The 12,595-nt window shown below is 40.2% G+C and overlaps 1 protein-coding gene across 1 annotated transcript in view; it reads right to left on the reverse strand.

Moving 5' to 3' along the window:
* The window catches only part of PRKCH (protein kinase C eta), a 247,447-nt gene that overhangs the window by 7,934 nt on the left and 226,918 nt on the right, over positions 1-12,595 (reverse strand). The gene's annotated exons all lie outside the window — the stretch shown is intronic.

Here is a 12,595-nt window from a genome sequence, read left to right on the forward strand (position 1 = left end):
GTGAAGTTTTGGAGGGTGGAGAGGACACATAATGGATTTTCTGAATAGCTCTGGGGAAACAGACCATAATCTCCCTAAGCACAAGGGATTATACAGAAAGGTGATGCTATGGAATTTTGGATGAGCCAAGAGAAACGATAGTTGCTCCAGCTTGTCCAGGTTAAATGTGGATGGAATTTACTAGGCAGGCCTGGATGTAGTACTCTGCAGCCTCGTGGCAACGGACCACCCTGTCATTCTTACAGCATGTGGAGATCTAGTCTGGTTTGGGCAGCAGGCAGCTGCAGGAGTGGGGAAAGGGGAATGGAAGGGTAGTTTCTACCCATGTTATAGCTTAACACATGGTAGCCTTTACTATTAGTCTTCTATCACACCAGGAACCAACTTCAACATTTCAAATTTGTTCTTTATAATACTTACAACAACCCTGATTATTATTACCATTATGGATGAGAAAACCAAGGAACAGACTTGTCTGTAACCTGCCCAGGGCCACACAGAGAGTGAAGGAGCTGGGCTGCAAGCCCAGGCTTGTCTGACACTGGGAGACTTTGCTCTCAGCTGCTCTGCTAAAGCTCTTTTGGAGGCTACCAAGCTTCTCATTTGGATGCTGGGTTACAGAACACTCCAGACGATATGTGGGTGGACAGGTCAGCAGGAGTCCTGGTACGACCCTGGGCAGGACCTCCCCCAAAGCAATACTCAGAGCACCTGGTGCATTTACTCAATATTGTACTTCTTTTGGTGACCCAGGTGACATTCATCTTTCTCTGATTCTATGGAGGGAGAAGTGGTTGAGAAATGCACTCAGGGCAGGTACTAAGAGAAGGGAGAGAAAAGGAACAGTATTGGAAAGACTCTGAGGACCCCTTCAGTCTGCCCAGCTGGAAGTTTTCACATTGGAGAAGAAAAAATTGAAGGAACATTTGATATTTTCAAATAATTGAAGAGCTGTCAGGGAGAAGAGACATTAGGCAGCTCTAAATGAGAGAAATAAGTTCAGAGAACAGACGTGAAAGGAGGCATGTATTTATACATAAGGAAAATTAAAAGAACAAAAATACTTAAACACTCAAAGCCGTCAAATGATGGATGGGGCTTTCGTGGGAGGCACTTGACTCTTATTGGAATTGTTCAAAGCCTAACCAGTATGATCTGCTTGGCCTGAGGTGGGAGCGAGACCAATGTCCTCCATGGTCTATGCCAATATTAAGAGTCTACAATCTTATTTTTTCTCCTCTTTTCAGGTTTATCATTGAAACTCTGGGGGAACAAAAGGTGACATATTGCAGATGACTGTTTCTCACTCAGAGATGTCCTATTTTCCTTGGGTGTGAAGTGGCCTTGTCTGTACAAAAAATAAAACGAAATAAAACTTGCTCAAGCTGTCTCTCTGGGCTAGTGATTGAAGGAGTGAGTATGTGAGCATGTGGGTATATTTCAAAATGCCAGTGGGTGGATGTCTTAACTGATACATTATAACTGACCTACATCAGAGGATTCCGTGGGTCATCTCCAGAGAAACAATACACAATGTACTTTATATTCTCCTAATGAACCCCGGAACAAAGGATGCCCTGTGCTACAGTGGGGTAGGAACAGTGCTGAGATCCCTAGTGGGCTGTCTGCACTATCTTCCATTCTGTGATTGCAATCCAGCAGCCTTTTCACTCGGCACATACTCATTCCTTTTCAATGATCACAAAGGCTCTCCCTTTCTTGTATTTTAAGATAATCATTATTGCTTCCCCTGAATCCCAAGCCATCTCAGTACCTTCACTCAACTTATGTGACAGTGTTGATTAAAAGGTTTGGGTAAAGGTCAGACTTAACAGTAAACCAAAATGGTGGCATAAGATGCTGCAGGGTGCTGTTTCCCTGCAGAACTAGGAAAAACTGGCAGAGCCATCTTCCCCAGAACTCGGGAAAACAGTTAAAGGGTTGCCGTAACTGGGCAAGTCCTGAATCATGGTGCTCTCTCTGTTCCCTCGCCTACAGCCTCCCTGGTGGGTGTGGAGCCAGCCTGCTCCCCCACTGTGGGTCTCTGGCCCAAATCTGGGATGCCTGTATGTTGGTGCCAATCTATCATGTGGCAGCCTGAAAGAAGGAACCAGGAAACTCTTCCCTGACTCACCCTCCCAGAACTTACCCTGCAGGCAGAAGCAGCAGAGGGACAGATAAAGCAGTGTAAGAAACAATAAAGCCAAAGTGGCTGGGGACAAAGGATTACCCCAGGCTTGAAGGGGTAAAGGTAACCACATGGTTAATTTTGAATGCCAGGACTACTGCCTTATAGATTTTGTCAAGTAACTCCACTTTTTAATTCTTACATGTTCTAAAATGCAAATGCATACAAAGTAATGCAAATGGTTTTGGACATAAAATGTAGAGAGATATAATTTGTAACAAGTACAACAAAAAGGTGGGGAGATGGAAGTGTATAGGAATAGTGTGTGAGTATTGAAGTTAAGTTGGTATCAAATCAGATGTGATTGTTATAGATTTAGGATGCTAAATTTAAGCCCCATGGTTACTATAAAGAACATATCTGGAAAAGATATACAGAAGGAAATGAGAAGGGACTCAAAATGATACACTACAAAAAATCAAATAAATACGAAATTAGGCATTAACGGAAGAATTGAGGGACCAAAAAAGGTATAAGATTGTAAAAGATCAAATAGCAAAATGACAGAAGAAAGTCCTGCATTATCAGTAGTTACTTTAAATGTAAATGGATTAAACTCTCCAGTGTAAAAGCAGAGACTGGCAAAATAGATTAAAAAAGCATGACCTGATTGTATGCTGTATAAAAGAGACTCACCTTAAATTCAAAGACACAGTTGGTTGAAACTGAAAGGAAGAAAAAATACATACCATGCAAAAAGTAATGAAAAGAGAGCAGGGGTGGCTACACTAATATGAGATAAAACAGATTTTAAGTAAAAAACTGTTACAACGGAATGTAATTAACATCACTGAATTATATATTTGAATGTGCTTAAAAGGAGAAATTTTAGGTTTTATATATGTTACTGGAATAAAAATTTTTTTTAAAAAAACAGGACTGTAAAACACAAACACTGAACCCTAATATAAGTTTTGGACTATAGTTAATAGGATAATTATAATAAAATTTCATCAACTAACAAAAGTATCTCACTAATGCAAAATGTTAACAGTAGGAAAACTGTGTGTGTGTGTGCGGGGTATACGGGAACTCTGTATTTTCTACATGATTTTTCTATAAACCTACAACTTCTGTAATAGTTTTTTTTTTTTTTTTTTTTTTTTTTTTTTTTTTTTTTTTTTTCTTTTAAGGATAAAGGTCAGAGGTGAGTTTCAGAGATGGAAGCCCAAGGTCAAGTACTCATGCCAACATTGTCAGCCAACATGATTTTCTTCCTGGAAAACCAGTCAGAAGCAGCTCTGATTGATGGGGCAGGTTTCAATGCCCTCCAATAACTCCCACGTGTTAAAGAAAAAAGCAGCTCTGCCTGCTGCTGCTACCTTCCCCTCCCCAACAAGTTACACAAGCTCCTTCTTCCTTTTTCATGTGATTCCCCAAAGTGCAGTGATTGAGTAAGAAACAAGTCCTAAAGAAGAATTCTCCAGAGGCACAGTATACAGTACCCTTTATTTCCTCCTAATGAAACTCAGGCAAATGACCTTCTTAATCCTGGATAGAAATTATCTTGGGTGTCCAAACCAAACCTCATGATCAATTGCTAAAAATTATTGATCTTTTATAATTGAAAAGGACAAATGAAAGAAAAACAAAGCACACGAGTTATGTTCATAAGAATGTTTTCAACTTAAAACAGGAAGCTCTTCTGACCCATAAAAATTGGTCAGTAAATCTCCACATGGATAAGGTTTCCATGCTTATTTTAACCTTGGACATCTTTATCCTCCTGGATGAGATATGGAGATTAAAGAGATATGTGGTATTAGTATTCCATTAAAAAAAATCACCCTTCACACTGCTAGCCACATACAATATGTTGGGACCTCTACTCTTAGGAATTTTGCAACCTCATTGTAAAGAAGGAAATTGAGGACAATAACTTTAGCACAAATTAATGATTTAAAAAATGTCAAATATGACGTCTCGGGGAAGATTGGTATGTTAGTGTTTATCTTTTTTTCTGCCAATGCTGGTCTTGATATCTCTGTGAATAAATGGCTTATTTCTGAAAAGTGTTAACTGCACTAGGAATTTCAGCAAGAAACTTCTGGAACAGCCCTATTTCCTCATATGGGAACTCCAGTCCTGGCAAACAGCAGCTAGGCTCCATGTCAACCATCTCTCTTGCTAAAGGAACTTTGATAACTTTATTTTGGATTCTCTCCATACAGTGTTTGAAAATCAGCTCTAATAATCTGGAGTTGGGTTTCCTGCATTACCCTGACCCCAATTTTCCCTCCTCTTCATCGGCCTTCCTTCCTCCTTCTTCCCTAGACCCTTTGGGCATTCCAGTCTCTTTTAGGTGGAGCATGGGGAAACGGAGAGGATAAAACGCAATGCTGCTCTCTTTGAGCAGCCTGAGTTAACTGCCTGGTGACAGATGTGGGATACACTCTCAGCTAAAAGAACTTCAGGATTAACTGCTGTTCTTTTGAGCACAGAACAAACAGGACTCCTAGAGACAATGCACGGATGATAAAATCTGATAGGTTTGATGGTAGATAAACCCACACATGTATACATACTTTAATTTCTATAAAATTTAAGAACAAAAGCTCTTTATACTGTCCTTCTGAAGCCAAGTTTACAATGCCTCTAGAGCTGACACAGGTGGGTTCAGGAGAATGCACGAAAATCCTTTCAGCACCTATTTAACCCGGCCACCTGTGTGAGCTCAGAGACCAGGGTATTGTCTTCACCTGAGTCAGCACTGAGCCACGTGATTTCTCACAGGTGCTGACTTAGCAAACAAGGACCAACCTCTGAGCGAGTGTAGCAACTTCCTAAGCTCTGTGGACTCACTGAGGATTTCCCCAAGTCTTTCTGGGGCTAGGAAAGCAAAACTCAGCTCTACCTTGGAGGCACTAAGCAAACTACATATTTTCTATTATGCCATGATTATAAGTATATTGGGGGTAATTTAGTGCCAGCTTAGGAAACTTGGTAACATGGTGAACAGCATGTAAACCAAGTGAAAAATAAAAACATAAACAAGAATCATCTTTAAGGTCAGCAATCTGGAAAGCTTATCTATTTTTTACACAAATGTGTATAACTTCATATATCTTTCCTATGTTAACTTCTGTGGACAGTGTCAATTTTTATAATCTGTTCTCTGAAAGTGGGGGATTGCTTTGCTTTTGGAAGATGCACATGTGAGCACTGAATATATACATTTAAAGTGAAGGTGAGAAATGAGAGTGGCACAGAAAAGGGCAAGCAAGACAAATAGCCTTCCCATTGTACTTTTTCTTTGGCACACTATGGTTCTTTTTAGTTTTGAGGATCATTGGTTAATGATTTGGGAATTTTTTTCAAGATGTTGTCCTGGGCTAAAAACTTTGAGTCACCCCCTCTCTTCTACACCCCACACCCCTGCCCATTCTGTGTTCCAAGATGAGCATTCTCATAAGTCACAAAGAATTCCAAAGTCTGCCACCTTGGAGGCGTTTGGGGGATGGTAAAGGTGACAATGGGAAGGGCCAGTGTAGGAAAGTAATCCTGGATTAGGAGTCGCTCACTTTCTGTGGAAGGCTGGACAGAACACTCCTCCCTCACCCTGACTTCAGTAAGTGAAGCCCCCAGGTCTTTCACATCTATGACTCTTTGGTATGTTATATAAATTGGGTATCCAAACAGCTTCCACAGATGTAGAATTATAATAATATCTCCAATTTTAAAAGGTAAGAAGGAATCCAGAAAGCTTTCCTTTGGAATTAAAAAAAAAAAAAAAAAAAAAAAAAGGCGAGCAAATACGCAGTAGACACCAATTCCAGGAGTAGTTCTCACCTTATATTCCAAGAAAAAGTCATCAGGAAATCTGATGACTCACCAAGCTGAGACTTGCTGGCTCTTGGCTCTTCCTGCCTCTCAGGTGGGAAAGGACAGACCCAGCCAGCAGAAAAGGCTTGCACAGATAGAGCTGCAAGGCCAGCATCTTGCAGAGGAAGCCCTCCCACAAGTGTTTCAAGCTTACCAGTGAGGGTTCTCTACTGCTCTGGTCTCTTTTCTATCTGTTAAAAATGCTTCCTTGGCTATTTAAACAAACAAACAAAAAACAACAAAACTGAAACCAAGTGTGCAAGGATGCGGAGAAATAGGAACCCTCGTACATTATCGGTGGGAATGTAAAATGGTGCAGCCACAGCGGAAAACAGTTTGGTGGTGCCTCAGAAAGTTACGTACAGAATTACCATATGACATGGCAATTCCACTCTTAGGTATACACCCAAAAGAACTGAAAAGAGGGACTTCAGACAGATATTTGTACACCAGTTCATCACAGCATTATTCACAATAGCAAAAAATGAAAGGAACCCAAGTGTCCATCAACAGATGAATGGAAAAACAAAATGTGATATATCCATACAATGGAATATTACTCAGCCATAAAAAGAAGCACATGCTACAACATGGTTGAACCTTAAAGACATCAGGTTGAGTGAAAAGCCAGTCACGAAAGGACAAATGTTGTATAATTTCTCTAGTGTGAAATACTTAGAATAAGCAAATTCATAGACACAGAAAGAATGGTTACCAGGGGTGAGCGGAGGGGAGAATGGGGAGCTACTGCTAAATGTGTATGAATTTTGGTTTGCTGATGATAAAAAATAGTCTGGTAATAGTTGTAAAGTTACACAGTACTGTCAATGTACTTAATGTCAAAGACTGACCACTTAAAATGATTTTTATGCTATATATATTTTAAAAATTATTTTTAGGGGTGCACTTAGGTGCTGATGTGGGGGTTCAGGGACACTTCTTGAGAAGGCATGGAGACTGTGCAGGGATACTGAAGAAATGAGTGTGTTAATTTTGTTTGTTGTATAAAAATGATTGGGGTGACAGAGGTGCCCAGTCCCAGGAAACTGAGACTCTTACTGGGAATCGAAAGATGTAGCTGGGACCCACTGGAAAACTGTAATGTGGCCCATACCATTTCCTCTTTCTGTATATTATTTTATTAAACTATTTTGCTTCAGATGACTGGGGAAGACCTGCTGAGTTCACTTTTTCTACACAGGTTTGAAATAGTTCTTCATACAGACACGCACATATACACACACACTCTGAATTTGTATAGGGTATCCATTCATATGTTGATTAAAAACAGACTTTCTATTATGGAAATTTTCAAACCACAGAAGCAGACAGGATAGTAAAAGGAGCCCTAATGTTCCCATGATGTGGCTTGACAGTTAACACATGGCAAATCTTGTTTCATCTGTTTCTTCCCTCACCTTTGGATTATTTTGAAACAAATCCCTGATACCATTGTAGCCGCAAATATTTCAGCCTCTTGATCCATTCTTTTTAAAATAGCCAGAATTATCTTTTAAACATGAAGAAATGATTTTGTCATTCATGCTTGCTTAATGTCTTATCTCAGCATTTAAGATGAAGTGCCAACAAGCCCTTCATCATCTAGTTGTTTCTTCAGCCTCAGTTCAACCACCACCATCCCCCACCCCTCTGCTCTTTACACTTCAGTCTCACTGCCACAAGGTTACTGGAATGGATTTCTTCTTTCTCAGGATGTTTGCATACTTCTAAGCCTGACTAATTTCTTTTCAGCCTTCGGTTCTCAGATTAAATGTTATCTCAGGATGGCTGTCCTTGATGGCTCAGATCAGGTTGGGTCTGCCTGTTATATGCTCTCAAAGCACTTTGAACTTTTTTTGCTTTATCAATTTGTAATTAAGTATTTGTATAATTTTTTAGCATTGATATCTATTTGGCTGTTGACTCCCTGCATGTGAGTCTTTGCTTTATACTGAAAGTTCCTGTTAAACAGACATACTATTCTCTCTTATGTACAGTTAAGCACTTAATAATCTTGATAATTTGCTGGATTGTTCAAAGAAAGGATGAGGAGAATAACTTATCTGTGTTGTGAAGTTACTACTCATAATTTATCAATAGTAATAACTTTTGCATCATGCATTATACTTTGAAAATGCCTCCATGTATACTATCTCATTTGAAGTGCGGACTGTAGTGTTGTCACCGCTTGACAGAGGTAGAGGATGAGAGCAGTGGCAGAAGTAGAGTAGAATGAAGTCTTGTGACTCTAAGGCTGGCGTGTGCTGTTTTTAGTCTACCATTTTTAATCCTTTTAATGAATGAAGTCACTTCATCTCTGTAGGCCTCAGCTTCCACATCTATAAATCAGGGATTTGCATGAAATGTTTTTAAGGCTCTTCCAGCACTGGAATTCTGCATTTAAGTTTGTAATAGTCACAAAGCTCTATAAAAGCAAGGACAAAGACAAGTGATTACAACCCAAAACTTAGCACGTGTGACTCGGGCTACTAATTTAAGGCCTATGCACGATATCCCCAATGGATTCAGCCATTTGACATTAGGAACGCAAAGTCACCAAGCTCCCAGAATGCCTGATGGTCACAAAATCCTAGGACAAAAACAAGTCTAAACTGGCAAAGAAAAAAGTGTACCCTGATCTGGAATTGTACAGCAACATGAAAGCTTCCTCACAGTACTTAAAAATGCTTCAATGTACTGAACACCTAATGGATTCATTCCCTAACCTCTAGATTACCTGGCTTTGTCCCATTTGTTCCCACCTACTCAGCACTACTCTAAAACTACTGCTGGATATTACTTTCTGGGTAAATCACATCATATAATCACTGGCCTGCTTCACCGGAAGTAAAACTAATAGGGTTGCAGATTTAGATGTTTATAAAGCCTGAAGTCATTCCTTTGTAGCCTCCTCATTGAACCTCTTCCACTGCTGCCCCTTAAACACTGGTGCATCCCAGGTCTTCCCCTCCAACCTCTTTGTACTCCTCACCCTCTGCCCTCGTCAACGTCCATGTCCATGGTTCTCATACCTTGCTACAGCAATAATCTCCAAATATCTGAGATGCAGACCCATGTGATTCACTTCTACATCTACCCCTCTTCCTGAATATCCCCCTGACCCCTCAAAGTCCACATGTCCTAAACTCATCTTTCACTGCCCTCACCCTGAACATAACATTCCATTTATGTAGGCTAGTAACTGCAGTTCTTTGAATGTGCATGCTGCATCATGTCTTTGAGGCTTTGCACAAGTTATTTCCTCTGCCCAGAATAGTCTTCTCCTTCTTGTCCATGCTACTGAACTCATATTTGTTCCTCCACACCCATTTCAAGTGTCAATTCCTCTGTCTTGTCTCTATGTCACCTTCCCTGCTCTTTCCCCCAGAGAGCATTTTAATTATTCCTATTTGGCAGGGCTCTAAGTATTTGTTCTACATGTTCTCATTCCTCCTAGACTGTGAGCAACATAAAAAGGCCGTATCTTTTCATCTTTGCATTCCCAGCGCTTAGCACAAGCCAAGCAAAGGAAGGCATCTGACAAGTATTTGCTGAATTGCATTGAACATGGATTCTGATTTCCTAATACATCAGGTTCTCAATCCAGAGTCAATGACTCTCTTCTCAGGGTGAAAGAATAATAATTATTTCTGGCATTATGGAGTTACTCAAATGCACAATATTTTAATAGCACTATATTGCTGATAGTCATAAACATTATATCTTACTTTATTGAAAGTTAAGCTTAAGTAAGTGGGAGATCCATGCCCTGAGGGTAGTCAGTACACAGCCCCCTGGTAGCTTCCTCCAGTGGCTAGCGTTCCTGGGGCATCAGGAAAGAATCACATCAGGGAGTAATCTTGGTACTTGGAATATGGGGCTCTATGAGGACAAAGACACTTGCTAATGGGAAGTAGAAGATCAGCTGGGGGGCAGGGCCAGATGCAGTCCAGCTCTGAACCCTGAACTGGGAGTCAGGAAAATCTGGGTTCTGATCTCAGGCATTTTAGTTGCTGTTGTTCTGTTTTTAATAATTCGCTGAATGCCTTTGGGTTATCACAATTTCTTTGAGCATCACAATTCCCTCATCTACAAAATGAGGGTATCAGAGTGGACAGTCTCTAAGGTTTCTTCTAGCAACAGAGAACTATATTGGCCTAATTAAATCGATTGCACTTAAGAGCCAGAAAGCAGTCTGAATGGTTTGTGAAGTATGACTTGATATCCTGAACTCTCCTCCTAATGCAATAAACACACAGAAAGTAATATTTTTTTCAGAGGAAAGGGCCAAGCATCCAATAATCACTTCATGTGTCCAGCTCTCATTGATAAAGGTGGTGACCATTACTAAGCACATCCTGTGCCAAGCTCTGCCCCACACATCCTGCACGCACCATCTCCTCTCCTCTGCACAGTAGACCTGTGGGGTAGACACCCCAACTGTACCAGTGAGGAAACTGAGGCATGACAAAATTACGCAATTTGCCCCAAGTCACACAGCCAGCAAGCAAAAGAGCCAAGATCTGCCCTCAGACAGCTTTACTCTGGAGGCAGATTCTTGAACCTTCATGCTCTGCTGCCTGCACCTCTTCAATAGTTTCTCACCAGGTCCTGAAGGCTCCTATTAGGTTTTCTTTTTTTTCCTTCTGCACAATTCCATCTATATATATCTTAGTCCTCTGAAAAGGATTTTTGAATTTCCTCATTTATAACATTTAAGCTTTTTTATTTTTAGGCATGGAAGCTGAAATGTAGCAAATTGTCGCAGGAAAACTTCCGGTGAATGCTTTTTTAGTAATTTTACCTGACATCTTTCAAGTGTGTTTTAGGAAATTACTTTTAAGGCACACATCTTGAAAGGGGAAGAAAGAGAATGCTTATTGTGTTCCTGGGTGGTTTACGTATGTCATTGCATTTCATCATGATAATAACCCTATGACATGGATTTTATTACCCCCGTTTTGTAAACATGGACACAGATCCAGAGAGGCAGATCTCACCAAAGGGAGAGGTAGCTAGAGGTAGCTCACCAAAGTCACTCAGTCAGAGAGAAGCAGAACTGGGAGGTGAGGCTGGAGCTGTGAGTCCTAAGCCCAAGCTCCTTCCTCTACACTGTGGGGAAAAGATCCCACAGAGAACAGAGGGAGCCATTTAAGAAAACCAGTGTTAAATAAAGGGCACCCAATGATCTCAAGACTGGCCCCATCCATCTGACCATCTGGCATTAGAAAGAAGCTGAAATAGGGACGTGTGGCAAGTCACAGATTCCCAGAAGAGAATCTCCAAGGAGAGGGAACAACTCACACTCTACCCAAGGTTATATTCTCTTTAGGCACCAGAGGCTCTATTCTCTCTCAGAATAAATATTGTGGAGGATATTTCTGGGTAAAATATTAGCTTTGTTCTAGTTACCAAATATTTGTATTTACATCCAAGATATAGCTTAAAGTAATTGGGCATCTTTGGTTAAGAAGAAACAGTCTTAACATTTCCATCTGAATCTTAAATTTGCTTAGCATCTGTTCTAGGTTCTCTAAGGATTGGACAAGGGTTGGCAGGTAGATTTAGGTACCTAATTTAATGCTGGGAAAAACTCTCTCAAGAGGTTTCTGAAACACCGAAGTAAGGTTGAGGACTTCTTCTAGAAATATGAAGAACAAAATTAAGAGAGGCAGATGTGAGTAATGCATAATTCAAATGGTGATATGATCTCTTAAGGTTTCAACTAGTCCTAGATTCAAAAGGTATGAATACTTTCAGCTAGAGAAATAGCAAGCTAGATTGTCAACCTCCAACAAAAGAGAATATTCAAGTTTGTCAAGGGCACAGACTGTGTTATTTCTTTCCCTCTATTTTACGAAGCATAGAGACATTTGCATATCAAGGTCAACAACATGTATTTCTTTATGGCTTGAACTAGCATTTGACTTGAAAACTCTTATCCTTCTCTTAAATATTAAAAATGCTGAGATAACTACAATAATTGGACAAAATACATGCACTGTTAGAAATCATGAATATTTTGACTGTGGTTGGTGCAGGCCACGGGAGGTTGGCATGTCATAGAAATCACAAAGCAAAGCAAATCAGATTCTGCAGCATGATAAGGTTATGTTATCACAGCTTAGGGCACTGAGCTTAGCTGTGGCCAGCCTAAATGAGTAAATTTCCCTTCAGGAGGTGAAGAAACTTCATGGCACAAACCCACAAAGGCAAGCCCTTGCCTCTGATTTTTTAATTCATGAAAATATAAAAGCTACATTCTTGGTTTCCTCTGTCTAAAATTTCTATTAAATACACAAATAATTTGTTCTTATGAACAAATTACTTCACTTTTATTTCTATATGAGATTTGTGATTCTTCGATTTTGGGAACATACTGGAACATGGCATGAGGCTCAAGTTAGGAACTATAGCTCAGTTTGGCAATATTTGCCTGAGAAGGATTTTTGTGATTATTTTTCATTCAGTGATGCAGAGAATTCTCTGGGGCAATCACGTCTTCAGTCCCAGAATGCAGTGAACTGCATGTAAGATGTTCCTAAAACAGCACCAATTACATAGCTGGAGATTTCTAAAGGGTGA

Source organism: Choloepus didactylus, chromosome 4, assembly GCF_015220235.1.
Source record: "Choloepus didactylus isolate mChoDid1 chromosome 4, mChoDid1.pri, whole genome shotgun sequence".
In the NCBI taxonomy this organism is placed as follows: Eukaryota; Metazoa; Chordata; class Mammalia; order Pilosa; family Megalonychidae; genus Choloepus; species Choloepus didactylus.